This window comes from Symphalangus syndactylus, chromosome 7 (assembly GCF_028878055.3).
Source record: "Symphalangus syndactylus isolate Jambi chromosome 7, NHGRI_mSymSyn1-v2.1_pri, whole genome shotgun sequence".
NCBI classification, from domain to species: domain Eukaryota; kingdom Metazoa; phylum Chordata; class Mammalia; order Primates; family Hylobatidae; genus Symphalangus; species Symphalangus syndactylus.
In genome coordinates this window covers 62,962,698-62,978,739 of record NC_072429.2, presented here as the reverse complement: position 1 = coordinate 62,978,739, position 16,042 = coordinate 62,962,698, and the positions used below count along the sequence as shown (strand labels likewise).

At 40.5% G+C, this 16,042-nt stretch overlaps 1 protein-coding gene and 1 long non-coding RNA gene across 3 annotated transcripts in view; one reads left to right on the top strand and one right to left on the bottom strand.

Moving 5' to 3' along the window:
* Positions 1-16,042, top strand: part of RP1 (RP1 axonemal microtubule associated) — a 71,934-nt gene that overhangs the window by 26,673 nt on the left and 29,219 nt on the right. The window lies entirely within an intron of this gene.
* The window catches only part of LOC129486455 (uncharacterized), a 45,382-nt gene that overhangs the window by 9,627 nt on the left and 19,713 nt on the right, over positions 1-16,042 (bottom strand). Inside the window, exon 3 of one of the 2 annotated variants that reach the window (XR_008658986.1) lies at positions 1,649-1,769. The exons of the other annotated variant lie outside the window; for it this stretch is intronic. This is a non-coding gene — a long non-coding RNA (uncharacterized lncRNA). Of the gene's footprint in view, positions 1-1,648; positions 1,770-16,042 lie in introns of those variants that run through there. 2 annotated transcript variants of the gene reach the window in all.

The following is a 16,042-nucleotide window of genomic DNA, read 5'->3' as shown; positions in this document are numbered from 1 at the left end:
ATTTCAACTTTGGTGAATCTGACAATTATGTGTCTTGGAGTTGCTCTTCTCGAGGAGTATCTCTGTGGCCTTTTCTGTATTTCCTGAATTTGAATGTTGGCCTGCCTTGCTAGGTTGGGGAAGTTCTCCTGGATAATATCTTGCAGAGTGTTTTTCAACTTGGTTGCATTCTCCCTGTCACTTTCAGGTACACCAGTCAGACATAGATTTGGTCTTTTTGCAAAGTCCCATATTTCTTGGAGGCTTTCTTCATTTCTTTTTATTCTTTTTTCTCTAAACTTCTCTTCTCACTTCATTTCATTCATTTGATCTTCAATCACTGATACCCTTTCTTCCAGTTGATCAAATCGTCTACTGAGGTTTGTGCATTTGTCACCTAGTTCTCATGCTGTGGTTTTCAGCTCCATCAGGTCCTTTAAGGACTTCTCTGCATTGGTTATTCTAGTTAGCCATTCGTCTAATTTTTTTTCAAGGTTTTTAACTTCTTTGCCATGGGTTCGAACTTCCTCCTTTAGCTTGGAGTAGTTTGATCGTCTGAAGCCTTCTTCTCTCAACTCGTCAAAGTCATTCTCCATCCAGCTTTGTTCCATTGCTGGTGAGGAGCTGCATTCCTTTGGAGGAGGAGAGGCACTCTGAGTTTTAGAGTTTCCAGTTTTTCTGCTCTGTTTTTTCCCTATCTTTGTGGTTTTATCTACCTTGGGTCTTTGATGATGGTGACGTACAGATGGGGTTTTGGTGTGGATGTGGTTTCTGTTTGTTAGTTTTCCTTCTAACAGTCAGGACCCTCAGCTGCAGGTCTGTTGGAGTTTGCTGGAGGTCCACTCCAGACCCTGTTTGCCTGGGTATTAGCAGTGGAGGCTGCAGGACAGTGGATATTGGTGAACGGAAAATGTTGCTGCCTGATCATTCCTCTGGAAGTTTTGTCTCAGAGGAGTACCCAGCCGTGTGAGGTGTCAGTCCGCCCCTACTGGGGGGTGCCTCCCAGTTGGGCTACTCAGGGGTCAGGGACCCACTTGAGGAGGCAGTCTGTCTGTTTTCAGATCTCCAGCTGTGTGCTCAGAGAACCACTACTCTCTTCAAAGCTGTCAGACAGGGACATTTAAGTCTGCAGAGGTTTCTGCTGCCTTTTGTTTGGCTATTCCCTGCCCCCAGAGGTGGAGTCTACAGAGGCAATCTGGCCTCCTTGAGCTGCAGTGGGCTCCACTCAGTTTGAGCTTCCTGGCTGCTTTGTTTACCCACTCAAGCCTCAGCAATGGTGGGCGCCCCTCCCCTAGCCTCTCTGCCGCCTTGCAGTTTGATCTCAGACTGCTGTGCTAGCAATGAGCGAGGCTCTGTGGGCATAGGACCCTCCAAGTCAGGTGGGGGATATAATCTCCTGTTGTGCCGTTTGCTAAGACTGTTGGGAAAGCACAGTATTAGGGTAGGAGTGACCCAATTTTCCAGGTGTCGTCTGTCACCCCTTTTTTTTACTGGGAAAGGGAATTCCCTGACCCCTTGTGCTTCCTGGCTGAGGCAATGCCTCGCCCTGCTTTGGCTCATGCTCGGTGCGCTGCACCCACTGTCCTGCACCCACTGTCCGACACTGCCCAGTGATATGAACCCGGTACCTCAGTTGGAAATGCAGAAATCACCCATCTTCTGCGTTGCTCACACTGGGAGCTGTACACTGGAGCTGTTCCAATTTGGCCATCTTGGCTCCACCCCTCAGGACTTGAATTCTTATGTAGCAGTCCCAATGATCTTTAGAGAATGCACATCTTGCAGAACACCTGAGGTCAGGAGTTTGAGACCAGCCTGGCCAACATGGTGAACCCCGTCACTACTAAAAATACAAAAATTAGCTGGACATGATGATGGGCACCTGTAATCCTGCTACTCAGGAGGCTGAGACAGGAGAATTGCTTGAACTCGGGAGGTAGAGGTTGTAGTGAGCCGAGATTGTGTCACTGCACTCCAGCCTGGGTGACAGAGTGAAACCCTGTCTAAAAAAAAAAAAAAAAAAGAGAGAGAGAGAGAGAGAGACAGCATGCCCATTTTGGCTCTGATGGTCTCACCTTGCTTAGGCATTTTAAAGGTACACCTGACAAGGAGGTGAAAATCCTCCCTCTAATACTGTATCTGCAGTTACAGCTAAGAAAGGCCAAGGAAACCATTGGAACCTACTGGGAAGTTGAAAATTTAGGCTGAAGAGCTGCAAGGGGTGACAATTTCTGAAGGTTTGTTGACAGGAGAATAGTTTTACAAATAAAGTTCCTGAAGTCAAGACTCCTGGGTCATCTAAAATTAGACGGGACAAACCCTTGAGAATGAGTTACTGACAGGGACATGAGCAAGGTGAACTGATGACTTTTTCTATTTCTAATTTCTATGAGTCTATAGAAAGGTCTATTTCTTTCAGTATTTTATAATGCATGTTTCTCCTTTAGCCTTCTTGACATTTTTTCCCCTGATATTTTTATAGATTCTACTTACAAAGCTTAAAATTACAACAAAAATGCCATTTCATACATTATTAAGTTTAGACCATTTAAAATCCTGTCTTGCAAATTTCTCTTCCTACAGAGCAATGCTGTCCCATCATGTTGCCTTATGTCTGCTGCTATTTTTGAATTAAAGCACATTTCATCCACCTTTGATAAGGAACTTAATATCCATTGGCAGGTCAACTTGTGACTTTATGCTGTGACTATAATTGCAAATTATGGTGCATATTTCATTTTAAGTTATTCCCTGGGATAGGAAGCCAGTCCAAAGGCAGAACTTTGTGTTATAAAGACTGAAGAAGGAATCTTACAGAAACAATGTTTCCACAGCGGACAATGCTTACAGGATAAAATGTCAGGGAAGACTGCAACAAAATATATGGAAGGGAGTTGGGTGCAAAAGAGCAAACACATAACTGGAGAGCAACAGAGATCAGTGTGGGATGGAGGAGTCCAGAGAAGGTTAAGCATGGAGCTGAGGTTCAGAGAGGGGCCCAAGGTCTGACTGGTGCAGGAAGCTAGGCCTTCATGTTTTGAAGATTAGAATAAACAGCTGCAATATTAGGATCTCACCATAGAAGGAAGCTGGGCCCAGGAAGGAGCTGGCACACAGGCTATGGCTTTGGCAAAGGGAAAGGCTGTGGACACTAAACCAACTTTTAGGTTGAGGTCTGAAGTTCTGTAATCATCGTGTCAGGTCAGAAGCTAGTGTTAGTAGCCTGAAGGTGCAGGTGTAGGGAAATAAGAATATTGGGGAGGAATATCATGGAATGAGATTTAGAGGAAGAGAGATGGTTACTGACTTTACATCTCTAGATGTACATGGGCCTCCCTTAATTTTAATATTCTTTGCTTTTCAGCTTTTGTTCAGATACTGTATCCTCTGTCTTGGAAGTAAAGGGAAAGGGAATTAAACAAGCATTTCTAGAATATCTACCATTTAAAGGGTACTTGGATAAGCACTTAACATACGTACTCATTGAGCTGTTCCAGGAGAGTGGGTTATTGTTATCTCCATTTCACAGACAATACACAAGCTCAAAGGTTAAGTAACTCACCCTAGTGTGCACAATTAATTAATAGGGGCCTTTAGATTCACTTCCAGGTGTGTGTGTGATTCCAGAGTCCTCACTCCTTTCACTCTACCATACTGCTTCCTACAGATAGATGTCTAGGATCAGACTCCAGGGACTGGGCTTGGCACACAGCAGGCCCTCTGTAAATCGTTGACTTCCTCTCTCCCTCCCTGTCCTCTACCCCTTCTAACCTCTTTAAAGTCCACTCCTTTATTTTCAGGTTTTTAGTTGACTCTATAGAGTTATAAAATCACCTGCATATTCTCTTTCTTTTCATAAAGGAGGATAATATCCTGAATTTGGAAATTTTGGATAATTTTTTTGGGGGAGAGGGTAAAGCAAGGATTGATACATTTTTTTTCTTATTCTTAAAAGCCAGACTCTCAGACTGTTGGAATATAATGGTTTTTAAGAAATTCATGAAATAAAGGGATTTTCCAAGTTTTCTGAGAATGTGGAAAAAAAGGGCTCTATTTCAACCTACATGATTTAGCTCCTTGGGCCCAATTACAACACAGGTCCATATGTCTGAAGCTCACTTTCTTGTATCACGGTGGTTTCTGCTGCTCAGCTCTTCCTGATCTTATTCCTAATCATGTGACTGTTAAGTCTGCACTTCACTGGCCCTCCCACTTGTCTTCTGGCCTTGTATTTTTAGATATCTACAGGACATTGCTAACTGGAGCTCAAGATGTGAAAAACTGACAACTCCATAATTTTTCTTCAATTTTCCCCATCAAATATGCATCTTTTCTCAATTCTGGAATTCTAATGCTCTTTTGGTCCTCACCGGAATAATTTTTGACGACTTCCTCTAATTTCCACTGCCACTGGAATGGACTTAAAAATGAATGATCTCAAGTCCCAAGTGGGCATCCAACATGGCGCTAAAATCCTAATACAGTTCCCTAGTAATTTACTTCTTAATTTCTGAGATGATTTTATCCTTTTCTCCTTGAATCTCCTAAGCTTCCTCTATGTTCTCAATAATTCATCCAGACAACCTGCATCAAGTACCACATCGTCTGCCTTCCTTCTGCTTCTATGAAAGAAGTGTCCCTGCTCCTGCCATTCCACTGTGCTCAGGGTCCCATCCTCTTTCACCTTCTTAACATCTTCCATTCAGCATTATCCCTTTCCTGTCTTGGATAATCTATTTCTTTCTCTCTGTTGAATCATTCTGCTAAACACACAAATACAACTTAGTATCATGTATCTCAGAAAACATCCTCCCTTTGATCTCATAGCCCTCCTCTGGCATTGTACCACTCCTCTGGTCCCCTTCACAGAAACATTCCAGCAAAGAGCTGCCCACCTCTCTCATCCCTTAGTCTTTCCTCAACCCTCCCTAATTGGTCTGTCTTCTACCACTCCACTGTAGTGGCAATGGTCAAGCTCACCAATGACCTCCCTCTTGCACAAGCAGTGATTTATATACCCCATCGGGGTGCTCACCCAGCCTAACCGCCACCTTTCCTTAGAGTGCCCCCTCCTCGAAGCTCTCAGGACCCTTTCCTACCTTGTTTTCCTCTTACCTTGTTGATCACACATGATCAGTTTCTTTTGGAAGCTCTCCTCCTCTACAAGACCTTGCTTGAAAAGCCCAAGGACTTTATCTTAGGCTCTCTTCTCTTTTGTTTTTAAATTCTCTTCCTAGAAAATTATCTCCAGTTATGTAGTCCCTCCCCCACCATATTTATGTGGTTTAAAGTGCCATCTGCAAGCGTATTACTCTCAAATTTACATACAGCTCCAGATGTGATCCCAGCCTGAGCTTCAGACTCAGATAGCCAACAGTCTACCTGACACCACCATTTTGAAATCCACAGGTGTCTCAAGCATAACATAGCTGAAATATAGTTATAGATGTCAGCCCTCATCCACTCTCCTCTTCTCAAGCCTTCCCCATATCAGTAAATGGTCCTACCATTCACTCATACCCAAACCTAAAGGTCAAACTTGAATCCTTTCTTTATCCTATAACCTACAATAGTAAGTCTCAACAGTTCCATACCACAAATATATCCCAACCAATCTACTTATTGTTATTTTCCTGGCTACACACCTCATGTAAGCCACCATAAGTTTCCATCCCAACTAGTAGAGCAGCAAGGCTCCTACCTCCACTCCTGCTGTTCTAACACCCATCCTCCTCAGAGCAACCACAATGATCTCTTTAAAATATATAACAATCAAAATACCTTAAAAAAGTACAATCTAAACTCCGAACCGCAGTCCAGAGGGCCCTACAAAATCTGGCCTCTTCCTATTTCTCTGATGAAGTCTTCCTTGACTCTCCATCTTGTTCTTATTTTTCAGCCACACTGGCCTTCTTTCCGTCCTTTGAGTATCCCCAGTCCTGACTCAGGGGCTTTGCACTTGCTCTTTCTTCTGTTTGGAATACATTTCTTCTGTATCTTTGAATAGTCTTTGAATAGTTTTTTCTCTTTAAATTCGTTTTACCTTAAATGTCCCCTTCTCAGAGAGGACTTCTCTGACAAATTGAGTGGCCTTATCACCTCTACAAAATTACCCTACATGATCTTTTTCACATCCCTTCTGTACCTGAAATTATCTTATTTATCAACTTGCTTGTTTTTGCTGTCTGTAGTTGTATCAGTTAGCTTTTATGGCATAAAAAATCACTCCAAACTTAGTACTAAAACAAACATTTATTGAGCTCACAATCCTTTGGGTGGGCCAATTGGACTGAGCTCAAATGGGTGGTATCTGGGTTAGGCTGGGTTTGCTCATGTGTCAGTGGCCAGGTGGGTGGCTCTGCTTCTGGGGGTTGGTTGGCTGTTGGCTGGGGTAACTGGGCACTGGGGCTAGGTTTCTCTTATCATCCAGCAGGCCAGCCCAGGCTTACTCACAGGGTGGATAACAGGATTCCTGAGAGAACAGAAATGTACCAGTTCTCTTGAGGTTTGGTTTTGGCACTAGCACAATGTCCCTTCTGCCTCATTCCTTTGGTCAAAGCAGCCCAAACACTAGAAGTGGGGGAAATAGTCTCTACTGCTTAAGGGGAAGAGCTACAGATTACATTGTAAAGGGATGTGGATATGGGGAGAGAAGAATTGTAATCATTTTTGCAAACAACCCACCACAATGATATATATTTGCAATTCATTTGGGATTCTTACAATTTGAATCCCTTTTTGAGTTTAATAAATTACCTTATGAATCTTTGTAGGACAAAGAATGTTTCCTCCTGTAGGAGCTGAACAAGCTACATAATTTCTTTCCATTAAGGGCACAGGCACTTGTGCAATTTAGAAGAGAGCAAGGTGTGATAGTAGGCTCCCTGTGGAATTCATTTTCTGGTTAGGGTGACAGCAAAGATGACTGTGCCAGGTTGGTATCACCTTATTTGCTGTACAATTATGTTCCTGGTGGGAAAGTAGCAAGAGTGCAAGCTGTAGCACCTGGGGCCCTGCTGCGATGAGCTGGTGATTTCCTCATCAGGCCAGTTCTGTGAAAGGTTTTATATGTTGTTCCTGGAATCTTAAGTTTGAAACTTATTCTTTAGCCCTCTTGAAGATTCTGTGAGCCACTCAGTATTCTTCTATTAGATTCCTTTTCTGTGTAATTCCCCAGGGTTGGATTTGGTTGCTTGCAATGAAGAGCTCTATTTCAGCAGCTGGCACCAGGAGTGGGGTTTATTTTTCTTATATAACAGGAAGAGTGAGGTGGCTGCCAAATTAGTCCAGTTGCTCACACAGCTATCAAGGACTCTCTTATCTTCCTCCTTAGCTGTCCTTAGTGTATTAACTTTTAATTTTCATGCTTGTTGCCCCTTAGTACCTCCAGATATTACTTCTGTGTTCTAGGCAGGAAGGGGGAAAATGGGACGGCACCAGCTGTGTCTGTTCCTCTTATCAAGAAAGCAAAAGTTTCTAGGAAGTGCTCCTTTTATCAAGAAAGGGGGTCTAAACCGATCAGCTGGCCCCCTACAGGCATCAGTGATTAGGAAGTACCTGGCTTTCTAGCCTCTATGAGGAAGTCATGCAGGGAGAAAGCTTGAGAATGTGCTAAATTAGGTGATACCCAATGCCTATCCCATGATTAGTTTCCCCCTTTAGAATGACAGTTCTTGAGGTGGGGGGCAGGGGCTCTGATTTATTCATTGCTGTCTCTTCTGGGCCCAGAAAAGCAACTGGCAAATATGTGGTTTCAAAATTCATTGATGACTGACTGATCTTTAATCCACCATCAAGGTCTAGAGATTTCTTTCTTCAAAATATGTCTATCTCTTGCTTTCATTATAGAACCACCATTTTATTTCAGGCCCATAGTATATTATTAAAGATTTGTTTTCATGCTATATTTCTCTCTCCAGTCTTTTTCATCCTTTGTCTGCATTATATTCTGCTACTAGTGTATCACCTTGAATACCATTTTTATCTTGTCCTTTTCTTTCTCAAAGTATTAGTTATGTTGTAGTAAATCCCAGTCTCTCAGCTTCGGATCTGACTCCTTGCATAAGCTGGTCTGTTGCCTCTCTGACATCAGCAATTTACTGGTAATCACTCACAAGTCCAGCTAATCTCATGGCCATCTGGTATACACTGCCACATCCAGTGTATGCAAAGGGAGCAGGCTGCACTGTGAAGGGAACAAGAAAGACCAGGACAGGGAAGACTCTCATCCTAGGTGACAGGTGGCCAAGCTGCTTGGTTGTAAAGGGTAGGGCCAATGAACACTCACTCTGAACTTGGGCTTAGTCTGCAGACTCACCAGTGGAGCTCATATCAGGCAGAGGGTCTGACTGGGCTGAAGCAGGACTGGGCTGGCTCAGTCTAATCCATGGGGTGCTCACAGGAGTCTTGTCACCCCAGAGGAAAAGTGGAGTGTAAACCAGGATCAATAGTGAACTGTCACAGAGACTGGCCCACAGGGCAGAAGTTGCAGAGGAAGGCTGAAAGTCAGTGGCATGTAAGTGTCCAAGGGCTTGCTGTCCAGCCCAGCAGGAAACACATCATTCCTGAACTCTGAGAGAACTCGGGACCAGGAACTTGGTTCTTCTTGGTCTGAGGCTGGCAAGGAAGAGCACTTTGTGTTGGACCTCAGTGCTGGCAGCCAAGCTGTTGGATCTGGCAGGCACTGGTCTATCTTCCACTTGCCTTTAGTTCTCCAACTTTATGAGTGCCCTACCTTTTGTTAGAAACACATTATTTGCTGGTATGCTACAAGCGATATTTTGAAAAGCTCTGGAGACAATTAGGACATATCTGAATTTGTTTGATGAAAAGTAATTTAAATCATTTTTACAATAAAACAGAATAGACATGGATAAAATTGGCATGCTGTTTCAGACAAAATTAAGACCTAAATTTGAAGCTCCGATTACAATTATGGTTTATGATTATGTATTCATTCTTTTCTTTCATTAGGGGTACTTAAATGGAAAGAATTGAGAAACACAGAATTCTAAGGCAAATAAAAGGCCACTAGAAGCACTGTAATTATTATGGAAGTTATTCATTAGAGATACATATGCTAGGAATTGAAATCAGAATTCAGAAATTTCCATTTTTAGAATGAATTAAAAAGACCATGTACAAGATTTTTAAAAATATTCTTTAGGAAGGGAGAATTTGTGATGACAGCATATAGTGGGAAGGATGGGAATAAAACTGCTAATGGAAGAGAATTTCTACTTTTTAAGGTAAAAAACCTCAAGTCAGTTTAAAATAATTTCAAGATATTTTTCTTACTCAAAAAAACCCTATAATAAATAAACATTTAAAATAAATAAGTATTAAAATGAATAATTCCTTCTGAATAGTGTACTTTTATTCTAGAATGTCTATTTCCTCTAAGAAGGATCCTCCAAACATTTTTTTTTTTTTGAGATGGAGTCTTGCTCTGTTGCCCAGGGTGGAGTGCAGTGGCGCGATCTCGGCTCACTGCAAGCTTCGCCTGCCAGGTTCACACCATTCTCCTGCCTCAGCCTCTCCAGTAGCGGGACTACAGGCACCCGCCACCATGCCCAGCAATTTTTTTGTATTTTTAGTAGAGACAGGGTTTCACTCTGTTAGCCAGGATGGTCTTGATCTCCTGACCTCGTGATCTGCCTGTCTCGGCCTCCCAAAGTGCTGGGATTACAGGTGTGAGCCACCATGCCTGGCCCCTCCAAACATTTTAAACTAACAACTTTAATCTAACTGCTTGGTTACAATGAGAATTCCCTGTATCATGTCTTCTTAGCAAATTGCAATCTTTTAACATCTTAATACTTCTCTCTGGCAGGGTGCTAGGAGCATACCAGGGAAGATTTCTCCAGAATCACTTCTTTCACTGGCTGCTTCCAATAATTTATTTGCAATCTCAAGGACTGCTTATTACTCAAAAAGAAAAGTATAAACCCAGAGTCTACTCGCCTGATTATGCTAAGCAGAAAATGCTTTATTGTTTTAAATAATTAGAAATTATTTTGTGGATTGACTTGTCTCTTAAACTTGATTATATGTTTTGAGGATAGCTGTATTTTCTATCATTATTAGTAAAGTTATTTCCTTTTATTATGAAAAAAAATATATGCTTTTACAGTATTTCAAACACTCTGGAAGACTTGCTACAGAAGAGGCGATTTATTCCTGACCATCAAATTCTTTGGAGGAATTAGCTTTTCTCATTCTTTCATTTAGCAAATAATTATTGAATTCTGATGAAATGATTATAACTCAATAATTTTGTCTAAATTAAAAATAAGTTTAGTCAAACAACAAGAATGATAATGATACATTGTAATTTAGTGTTGCTTAGAAAATTCTTGGGATATATAGAATGCTATTTTATTTAATAATTCTGTTTCTCCATAAGACTATAATAGACTTCAAGAGCTTTTTCATTCTTGTCCTATGCATTAATCAGAATCACTGTGAATTTTAATTCAGAGTACATGTAGATCAGTTTCATCTGTTCAACCACTGATGGAAATGTGAAATTCCATTGTGATTTTGGGGTATACTTGTTACCTCAGCATAACCCAGACTCTCTTGTCCATTATAGGCCCTATCTATATCACAACTGTAAATCTACAATTTCTGGAGTTTGCTTCATTGCATGAACAATAATATTCACCTCCACAATTCTTTGTCTCTTAGCTATCCCATGACTCAAATTATCTCCTCTACATGAATACCTTTCAAATCTTCTCTTATTCTGATCCCTCCCCAAATTTCCAATATAAGATTAATAACTTTCAGACATCATCACCTAGATGTCTATGACCTCAAATCTGTTAAAAATAGGATGGATTTACCTAACTCTTGATTTAACATTGTTTTTGACACATGTTGTCTGTTTTCGTTAGTGGTACCACAGGGTTGTAAGACTTGAGCTCCCCACTTAAACAAGGACAGAGCAAGTACTCAGTAAGAGCCAGCTCCTTTCCTCTGTGACACTCCTGCCCTATGCAGCTTTTGCTGAACTACGCTCTGTGTCAGACTTTTTACTTACGATACATTATTCATTCAAAGGATTAAATAAATTACCCATCTCCTTGCCTTCTACAACCAATCTATTGTTATGTTATTTTGGGTCCACCTCTGAAATTTTTTGGAAATAATTTCCTTCCTTTCTATTCCTATTCTCATTACTCTAAGTGAAGCCCTTATGAACTCCGGATTTCAGGATTTTTAGAGCTACCTTACCGGTTTCTGTCACCACTGTGTCCTCCCTCCAAATCATTCTACATAGCAATGTCAAGGACATCTTCAGTTCTGATTATGTCATTTCCCTGCTCAAAAACCTTCAACATTTCCATGTTCAATAGAGTAGAACTAAAACTCCTTAGCCTGGCATTTTCCATATCCACAGTATGGTCTCCACACATACACAGGCTTCAATGTTAGATAGAGAATACAACTGCAAAGTGGTTAAGAGCCTTCATTATTTACTAATTATGTGACCTTTGGTAAATTACTATTCCCTCCTCAACTCCAGTTTTTCTACTTGGAAAAACAGGGATAATAATAGTAGATACCTCCTATAGTTGTTACGAGGTTTAAATAATTCATTTAAAGCATTAACATGCCTGGTAAAATGTAAGTAATCAAAACATTTTATTATTATTATTACAGCATTGTTAGATGAGTACATAAATACATGTTGTATATTTATGGAACTTTATATCAATTCAGTTCTTCTCTTTATATGTTTTAGAAATGGGAACATGAGTCTATAGGACTGGGAATTATGGCTCCCTCACCACTCAGTTCCCATGTATTTCTCATTAGCAATTATTTCTAGATGAAGGGCTATGCCTGTTGTGCTGTATGGAGCACACTAAATTTTGTCATGATTACTTGCCTAAGCAGGTTATTAATAAAACCCAAGTATCCACTAAAAAGAAACAACGTACTGATATATTGATATATGCTAAAACATAGTTGAACCTCAGAAACATTATGCTAAATAAACAATGCCAGACAAAAGACTTCCATATTGTGTGTCCATTTATATAAAATGTCCAGAATAGTGAAGTCTATAAAGCCTAGAAGGTAGATTAGTGGTTGCTTTGGGCTATGGGTGGAAATGAGGAATGACTGCAAGTGGAGACAAAGTGTTTTTTTTTGGGTTGATGAAAATGTATGCATATAGTTCCATGTCATTTTGTCACATCTGTAAACACCACCACAAGAAAGATGCAGAATTGTTTGATTTCACAAAGATCTTGCTTGAGCTACCCCTTTATGGCCATACCTATTTCCCTCCCCACACTATCGTTAACCCCTGCCAACCACTAATCTATTCTCAATCTCTGTAATTATGACATTTTGAGAATGTTATATAAATTAAATCATATAGCATATGAGATCATTACCAATAATTTAATGTAATTGTTGATATTCTAAGGTTTAAATCTGCCATATTATTTTTTGTTTTCTGTTTTCTCTGATTTTTCATTTCTTTCTTTCATATACTTCCTGTGGAATACTTTAACATATTTTAGAATTCTATTTTGATTCTATATTGTTTGCAAGCATATCTCTTTGTATATATTTTAAGTAACTGCTCTAGGTATTAAATTGTACATACATAACTATCAGTCTACTGATGTAGACATTTTACCAGTGTTAAGTGTAGCCCTTTAATTCTCTTCCCCTCCCTCACTTATAATTATTTTAATATTTCCTCTACTTCATTGAGAGCCATATAAGACAATATTATACTTTTTGCTTCAACTGTCAAAAACAATTTAGAAAGTTCAGATGGAAAGTTTATTGTATTTATTCTTATTTTTGTTCTTTCTGTTGTCCTTTTTTCTTTCCTTATATTCCCAAATTCCTTCTTTTATCATTTACTTTCTGTCAGATAGCTTCCTTCAGTTGTCCTTTTACAGTAAGTCTGCTGGTGACAAATATTCTTAGTTTTCCTTCATCCGAGCATGTCTTTGTTACCTTCATTCCTCAAGGATATTTTTGCTGGACATAGAACTTAGGTTGACGGCTTTTACTGTAGCACTTAGAAAATGGTTGCAGTATCCTTCAGGGCTTCTTGACTTTTGATGAGAAGTCACGGCTGTCATCTGAATTGTTTCCCCCTTTTCCCTTACAGGTAATGTGTCATCGCTCTCTGGTTGCCATCAAAATTATTTTTGCTGTCTTTAGTTTTCTGAAGTTTGATGATGGTGTGTCAGTGTAAATTTCTTTGGGTTTTTTGTCCTTGGGGTTTGATCAGTTTCTTAAATCTGTAGTTTATTTTTGCTAAATAAGTTTTCAACCATTATTTCCGGGAAAATATTTTGAGGCCCACCTGCTTCCTCCTCTCCTTCTGAGATCTTTTGTTATAGTTCTGCAAGTCCCTGAGGTTCTGTTCAAATTTTTTTCAATCTATTTTCTCTCTGTTGTTCAGACTGGTAATTTCTATTGTACTATCTTCAAGTTAACCATATAATTATTTCCTGTATTTTCCATGATGCTGTTGAGCCCACTCATTGTGTTTTAAAATTTTGATTACTGTATTTTTCGGTTACAGGATTTCCATTTTGTTCTTCTTTATATCTTCTATTTCTTTTTTTTTTTTTTTTTTTTTTGTATTTTTTTAGTAGAGACGGGGTTTCACTGTGGTCTCGATCTCCTGACATCATGATCCGCCCTCCTTGGCCTCCCAAAGTGCTGGGATTACAAGCGTGAGCCACCGCGCCTGGCCTATATGTTCTATTTCTAAGGCTTTCTATTATTTCGTTTGTTTCAAGTCCATTTAGAATTGCTTGTTGAAGTAGTTGTATGACATCTGCTTTAAAACCCTTGTCAGATAATTCCAACCTCTGTGTCATGTTGGGGTTGTCATTTGTTGACTGAATATCTTTTTTTTTTTTTTTTTTTTTTTGAGACAGGGTCTCACTCTGTCGCCCAGGCTGGAATGCTGTGGCACCATCTCGGCTCACTGCAACCTCTGTCTCCTGGGTTCAATCAGTTCTCATGGCTCAGCCTCCTGAGTAGGCTACAGGTGCACATCACCATGCCTGGCTAATTTTTGTATTTTTTGGTAGAGGCGATGTTTCATCATGTTGGCCAGGCTGGTCTCAAACTCCTGACCTCAAGTGATCCACTTGCCTTGGCCTCCCAAAGTACTGGGATTACAGGCCACTGTGCTTGGCCTGACTGAATGTCTTTTTTTCATTCAAGTTGGGAGTCTTGGTATGATGAGTGCTTTTTAAAGGTTGCATTCCGGACATTTTGGATACTATGTTATGAGACTCTGGGTCCTATTTAAATCTTGTGTTTTAGAAGACCTCCTTTGACACTGCTGGCAGGGGAAACAAAACTCACTCCTCTTTACTACCGGATGTGGATGGAAGCTCTGGCTACTTACATTGCCTCATTTGACATCCTGAGGAGGGGTACACCTTATTACTACCGGGCAGAGATGGGATTTCAGGCTTTGATATGGTTTGGCTGTGTCTTCACCCAAATCTCATCTTGAATTGTAGCTTCCACAATTCCCACATGTTGTAGGAGGGACCTGGTGGGAGGTAACTGAATGATGAGGGTGTGTTTTTCCCATGCTGTTCTCATGATAGTGAATAAGTCTCATGAGATCTGATGGTTTTATAAAGGGGAGTTTCCCTGCATAAGCTCTCTCTCTTGCCTGCCATAATGTAAGAAGTCCCTTTGCCCTTCCTTCATCTTCTGCCATGATTGTGAGGCCTGCCCAGCCATGTGGAACTGTGAGTCAGTTAAACCTCTTTCTTTATAAATTACCCAGTCTTGGGAATGGCTTTATTAGCAGCATGAGAACAGACTAATACAGGCTTCCTTTGTGGTCTCGTTTACCCTGCAGAGTGGCAGGGAGTGGGGGAGGGATGGGGGCAGACCCATTACTGCTAAATGGTGGTAAAAGTTCTGGCTTCCCTCTGGGCTTCTTCTGATACCAATAAGAGGGAGTGTGGTGGCTTTACTACCAGGTGGAGATGGAAGTCTTGGTTCCCCACTCGGCCTTCACTGATATCATCCAGTGTAGGCAAGAGAGGGATGCCTCATTATTGCCAGAGAAGGGCAGAGGTCAAGGCTTCCCAAGGCAGATGAGAGTATGGTGAGGCCTGGGTTCTTTCCTGTGGTGTTTGGCTGCATTGGGCAGGTATTGCCTAAATGTTTTCTTTCTTACTAGGTTGCCCCTTTCCTGGACCCTTGGCCAGAGAGAGGTGACTTTCATTGGAGCATTTTAAATCTGCTCCTATTGGTGTTTTTTGGTCACTGACTTCTCTAGCACCTAGTTTGGGATATATGGGACAAAAAGAAAACCCAGAGAACTCGCTGCTGTGTCATTCCTTGAGTTTTGTGATTCCTAGCCCTTCTGCCTTCTTGTCTGTATCTTTCAGTGTATTTGCTTTATATATAATGTCTGGGGTTTTCGGTTGTACTTAGTGAGAGGAATAGGGAGAAGTGGCCTCCTCCATTTTGGTCTGGACTATTAATTCTCTGCAACTAATCTGGCCATTTCATTTTGCCATTCTGCTTTACAATGTAGGAGTATTGACTTACATGACCTACAAGTAACTTGCATAAAGACATGAAAAGGCAAATAATGGGGTTTATCAAAGATACCTCTTCACTATCAAAAATTAAGCTTTGAAGTCCTATCATAAGAATGCATGCTAAATAAAAACAAAACCTAAAATATTTTCAACATGTGGATATATAATTTTTTTTGAAAGAAGCGATATTACCAAAGACTTGAACAAGAATGTTCATAGAAGTATTATCTGCAGGAGCCCCAAACTGGAAATAACCTAAATGCTATTCAAATGGTGAATGAATAAATAAAATACAATAAAATATTTGAAAACGATAAGGAATAAAGTACTAATATATGCTACTACATGGATGAATCTCAAAAACACTATGCTAAGTGAAAGAAGCCAGCCATAAAAGATCACATATGGCATGACTCCATTTATATGAAATGTTCAAAATAGGCAAATCCATAAAGACAGAAAGTAGATTCCTGGTTGCCTAGGGCTGGTGTGGGGGT